We start from the raw sequence: 6,000 nt of genomic DNA, 5'->3' as shown, positions 1-6,000 counted from the left end.
TTATTGAAACATCTCTTCTCTTTGGCTCAACAACCGTTGTCGGTCAAGGCCTGCCTGCACCACTTGTGGGCTTGGCTTTCGGTGACTTATTGATTACCCCCCCCCCCCCCATAGCAGAATAGTCATTCCTACGTATGGCGGCACGGTCCATTTGGGGCTCGAACCCATGACGGGCATGTTGTTAAGTCGTACGAGTTGACGACTGTACTACGAGACCGGCTTATTGAAACATCAGTTCTATTAAAATGGCTGTACTGTTTTTGTAGTAAACGAGCTGTCATTTGGTGAGCACGCAATATTACTGAATGATTCAGTAAACATTCTTTTTACTGAAAGGATTGCTGAATCTTCAGTTAAAAAAATCAGTAATTTTTTTGCTGATGTTCAGTAAAAAAAGTTTTCTGTGCAAGGTATCATCGTAGTAGGGATCCGGTTTTTCTGTTAGCCTGTTGTGTAGCATATCTGCTATACAGAACATATTGTAATACACACTATCAGCCATAGACACATAGTTACACACTTTGGAAAGCCAAATCACACCATTGCAACACATCCATTATAAAACACTCAGCAAATCAGATCCTACCATACACACCCGGAAGAGCTCAAGCCACACCGTTCATATAAAAAGAATTGTGACACACTTAACAAGAACCAACCGAAACGTACAACATAAGCAGGAACAGTTTATGCATTATAACCCAAAGCAGGAACATTTTATGCATTATAACCCAAAGCAGGAACAGTATAAGCATTAAACCCAAAACAGGAACTTAGTGACAAGAACCATCATTCTTGTCAACAAAAGACAAACGTAACTAGCTTAGTGAAAACAATAACTTTCCAACATACAACCCGGAACCACATGTGAGAAACCCTTATTAACCCGAGGAACCCTTAACTTCTTTTGAGTATAAATAAAACCAACTCCGATCATGGTAGGTCAGATTCGTTCGGACTGTCAGGATAGGACTATGCCCATCCTACATCTATCGAGTTCTCATTTAAAGAGTTTAGATATGTCCCCCTGCCCAAGGTAAGGCCTCTAAACTCCAACGTTTCCAGTAAGGGAAACCTCCTAAAGGTTTCTGTGATCGCCTGGACGATTAAGTGTCGAACGTCCACTTCGAAACAGTATCCACCTCAGTTCTACTTAATTCGGCAAACGATGACGAAGGCCACCCTGACCAACGCGAGTTCAAAACATACCACATGGCAACCGTAACAGTCATCAAACACATTACAGTTGTATGAAAGGCAGACTATGCATGCGGCTGACATGGCACCTAGTTTTTATTTTGCTTTTTTTAGACTATCTTTAATTTTAGGTTTTTTAATAGGTTAGTTAAAGTTTAGGATGAATTTTCTTTTAGTAGGTTGAGTAAGTATGGTTATGATATAATTTTACGTTTACATTTAAACTTATTTCGAGCTTTTTAGTAGTAGTGGTAGTCTTAACGATACCATTATAGTATGAATTTAAAATTGATTGCTTGAACTGATTTTAAACTAGATGGTTCATAGTTGGCTGTCAGTGTTTTTTTTTTCTTCTATTTGACGGAACGATCAGCGCGTTCCTTTTATTGTGTATGGCGTAACTATTATATAGGCTTACGAGACTTATCAAGTACCACGCTACCTGAAAGTCAGTCATTGCTACGAGTAGGTCAGTCCATACGGGGCTTAAACCATTAAATGATGTGTTGTAAAATGTTGCGAGTGAATCCGTTATGCCCTTAAATTCAGCACTATATTTTTTGGTAAACACACCTTTCCACTTCATCTAAATTCGTTCATTCATCCTTAACCATGAGAAAGCATCATTGTCGAATCATTAGTCGAAGTAAGATTGTAACCTTACTCAATTGGGTAAAAGTAAAGCTCAGCCCTCTACGTTACGCTAGCGCTACGCGTAACGCCAGTTTACCACAAACCCAAGCATCATTTTTTTGAATGCCTGTTTTAACCGTCGTAGATGAGCAAATTGATAGATAATAATGTCTAACAATCGAAACTTTATGAATGTTCAGCAATTGTTCATAAGGTATAGATTCATTGATAATTCATTAAAATTAAAAAAATAATTATATGACTATTACCTTACTATATTTGATATTCATTAATGTTATTTAATTTAATAATTACTTTTAAAACGATTAAAATATTAAAATGCTTATACATTTCTTATTCCACTATTGGTGAAGAACTATGATATTAAAATTATAATCAATGTGCAAATTTATTTATTAACCTCATTCATCGCCCTTATAATAGTGTCTTTAAAATAAATGTTATTATGATATAAAATGGCCCGAAACGTAGATTTCATAAATAATAAATACATTTCATATATTTAACTTAACTAAATATATTTTACATATTGTTTTATATTCTACATTTTGGAAATGTTACACCAATTTAAAGCTTCAAGAGTTTGTTAGAACTTGTTTTTGACTATTTTTCATAAACCATGTACATTACTTGTGTTTCAGAATTAAATTTCCTTGGTATTGGTTAATCTTAAAACATAAAACTTTTATTTTCATCGCAGTTTTAAATATTTTTTGAAAATTTGAAATTTTTTGAAATATTTGAAAATAGACTCTGGTCGGTCGCATGGATGTCAAAACTAGAATAAAAATGTTGCTTGGGAATATTTCAAGGCATGTAACGCTTCTCCTATGTAACGTAGAGGGCTGAGCCTTACTTTTACCCTCAATTGGTATAACATGCAATATGATGTATGATTAATATAAAATGTAAAATAATACATACACAACTTAGGAATTCTCTAGTGTAGATCAAACTAGAGAGCATTTAGTTATGTAAAGTTGATTACAACACACGGATGGTTGATGATAAACCTTTTCATAGGAAGGATATAATGGATATGAAGGATCCAAATTGTTTATAATGTGACATAATTTGAGCACAAAATAGATATAAATGACAAAGCCTCAGTTTTGTAACACTGGCGCCTATCGCCAACCAGTCGATAAAAATTAACCACCGGTTTGGCTATATCGACCAATAAATTTATCTACCCTACTGTATCCAACATCGACTTATGCGTTAAACTGTGCTAATCGTCCTTCCAATAGTAAGCTTAGCAATGAAGCTTAGAAAAAACTATTACTCACTAAGACGCTAGCAAACAGGCAAAGCAAACACTTCACATAATGGTATGTAAATTGGGAAGATATGATTATTCGCAATTTACAAAACACAAAATGCACAGGCACAATACTACCGTCAGACACACTAAACTGTACATAAATTCACATTTTTGTGTATAAAAGCTTTCGTTACCTTATACAAATGCATTTTTGGTTCTTTTAACTGTTTCGACAATATGTCCAGCTGTGTGCAGCATGCAATGCAAATTACTCTCTCCGCAGTATTGTTACTTTCGCTCTACGGAAGCTGTGAAGCTCTACGGCTCAACTCAATTGAGGATGTTGCTGGCGATAATTGTTGCGGTGCTTCCACCGAAAGACTATCATGAATGGCATCAAGACGCGGATTAAACGTGGATAGTTTAATAGTGGCAACCGGAAATGCTAGCTCGTTGTAAGTTATGATTTTCCTCTGCCCACTGCGATGTTTCACCGCCAAAAAGGTCAATGGGGGCGACTCAGTAACGCCACTGGACACCTTCTTCGCCTGTTGATTTTTTAATGAACTGTACAATGCATCGAAAGGCGTGGAGGAGGGTTTTTTTTAAAGATCATGGACAGGTTTTATTGTTATTATTGTTTTACACATTATATCCCCTGTCCTCGCTCACTCCCTTCCCTCTTGCTTCGCGAGGGGTTTATGAGGGAGGGCTTTTACTGCTTCTCGGTGCTTTTCTTTTCCGTGCGCCAGGCACCTAACACAAATTTTTTCCCCTCTTCTTTCCCTTTCATATTCAGTTTTTCCTCACTGCCGCTCAGGATGCGGAGATCGTCCTTGCGGCCATACTTTGGTTCTTCCTAGAGCCTCCACAGACCTCCAACATCATCTAACGTGATGCCACGTCTGCCTCAGTCGCTGCAGTCCCTTCTGCACCGTTCATATCTTGTCGAGAACCGGGATTTGATTGCGATTCTATTGGGATTGGAATTCGTTTGCGATTCGATAGGGATTGGGATTTGTTTGGGATTCTGGATTAGGATTAGGATTGGGATTACGATTCGATTGGGATTGGGGTACGATTGGGATTCGATTGGGATTGGGATTGCGAGTGGGATTGGGATTGGGATTCTGTTTGGGATTGGGATTGCGATTCGTTTGGGATTCTATTGGGATTCTGATTGGGATTGCGATTGCGAATGGGATTGCGATTCGATTGGGATTCGGATTGCGATTCGATTAGATTCGATTGTGATTGGTATTCTGATTAGGAATGCGATTCGATTGGGATACTGTTGCATTTGGGATTCTGATTGCGATTGAGGTTTTGATCGCGATTGAAATTACTGGCAGTTCCCTAGATTACGCTATTAATGGGGGACGAGAGAAACCACGTATAATTTCGGCAGTCGCATCACGCAGTTTTCAGCCAAAATATAACAAATGCTCGTGTAATTTACCATTAAATAAGAAGTTTACGTCACAAAATAAATTGTTTGATTTGATATTGAATAAAGATCTGCGTATATCGGGGACCTGTACTTATTATGATGTAAGTACTGAAAAGTTAAATAATTAGGAGCAAAACAGGATGACGTCTAATTCCAGCTTTAACCAAATCCCTCCCTCCCCCTCCTCGGTACTAACTAGAATAAAATGCTATACCACATTGAGATTGGGATTGGGATTCAAAAATTCGAATCCCATCCAGCATTGGATTCATTTTTCCCTTCTGAGATTCTTTTTTCCCATCACTACTGCGTACAGTCCGGGGAAAACAGGAGTCTCATACCGCACAGGTGCTTTCGGAAAAAAAACATGACCGGAAAGTACCTGGGATAGGTGGAACGTGACGTCTCCGTGTTTCCGTGACTGCCAGGATCCCACGTCCGGGATTACGCGGTTTCGCGACGGCGTCCGCGTCCCATTTGGCTGCCACTCTTCTATGAACCGCTGGCGCTCCTCCCTTCGTATTGCACTGTTTATGTCATTTCCACGGCGACTGTGCTCTCGGGTATCCTCCTTGATTGCTAGGCAAATCGGCAAGAGATCCGCAAGCATTAACACTGCAGTCTCGTAACGGACCGTTCGAAACGTTCTGGCCATGCAATTGCCGACCTACGTTGCACCCGACGAAGTAATCTGCAGCACTCTTGATTGTCAATCGCTTCGTGTCATACTGGTGCTGCGTAGCGCATGGTCGAGTCGGAGACATTAGCCAGCAAGTGAGACTTTGACTTCCTTAGCCCATGGAGGTTCGGCATAATTCGATTGACGGCGTGCACAATCCTCGTGGCCCTCAGGGTTATCTCCTTAACATAAGGTACCCACATTTGGTGGTCAAGCACACACACACACCCAAGTATTTTATGGTGCGCAAGAACGGCACGTTCACACCGCCAAAAGTGATAGTTACTTCCTCTGGAGGTTGCTTGAGCCTGGAGATCATTGTCATCTCCGTCTTACCATGAGTCAGTTCCAAGCGGTGGTCGAGAAGCCAGTGTTCTGCTGGCTTGACACTGCTTCATCCGCTGCTACCTCTGCTGTAGTAAGAGTTATGCATGGGACTAATAGCACCAGGTAATCAGCATGGCCAATGATCTCTGCCCTCGGCGGCAGCCCAACTCTGAAAACTCCATCATACATCATATTCCTTAGTGTTGGGTCCAGTATGGACCCCTGTGGAACTGCTGCGCTGATGTGACGTTCGACAGGGCCTTCGCTAGTGTCAAACAGCAGATTACGTCCTTCGAAGTAGGCTTCTATGATTTTCATCAGGTATGACGGGACACTTTTACTCTGCAACGCGTCGCCGATTGCCTGCCAGATGGTAGTGTTGAACGCATTGTGGATGTCCAGTGCCACCACCATCAGGCAGCATTTATC

This window comes from Anopheles merus, chromosome 2L (assembly GCF_017562075.2).
Source record: "Anopheles merus strain MAF chromosome 2L, AmerM5.1, whole genome shotgun sequence".
NCBI lineage: Eukaryota > Metazoa > Arthropoda > Insecta > Diptera > Culicidae > Anopheles > Anopheles merus.
This window is presented reverse-complemented; position numbering follows the sequence as displayed.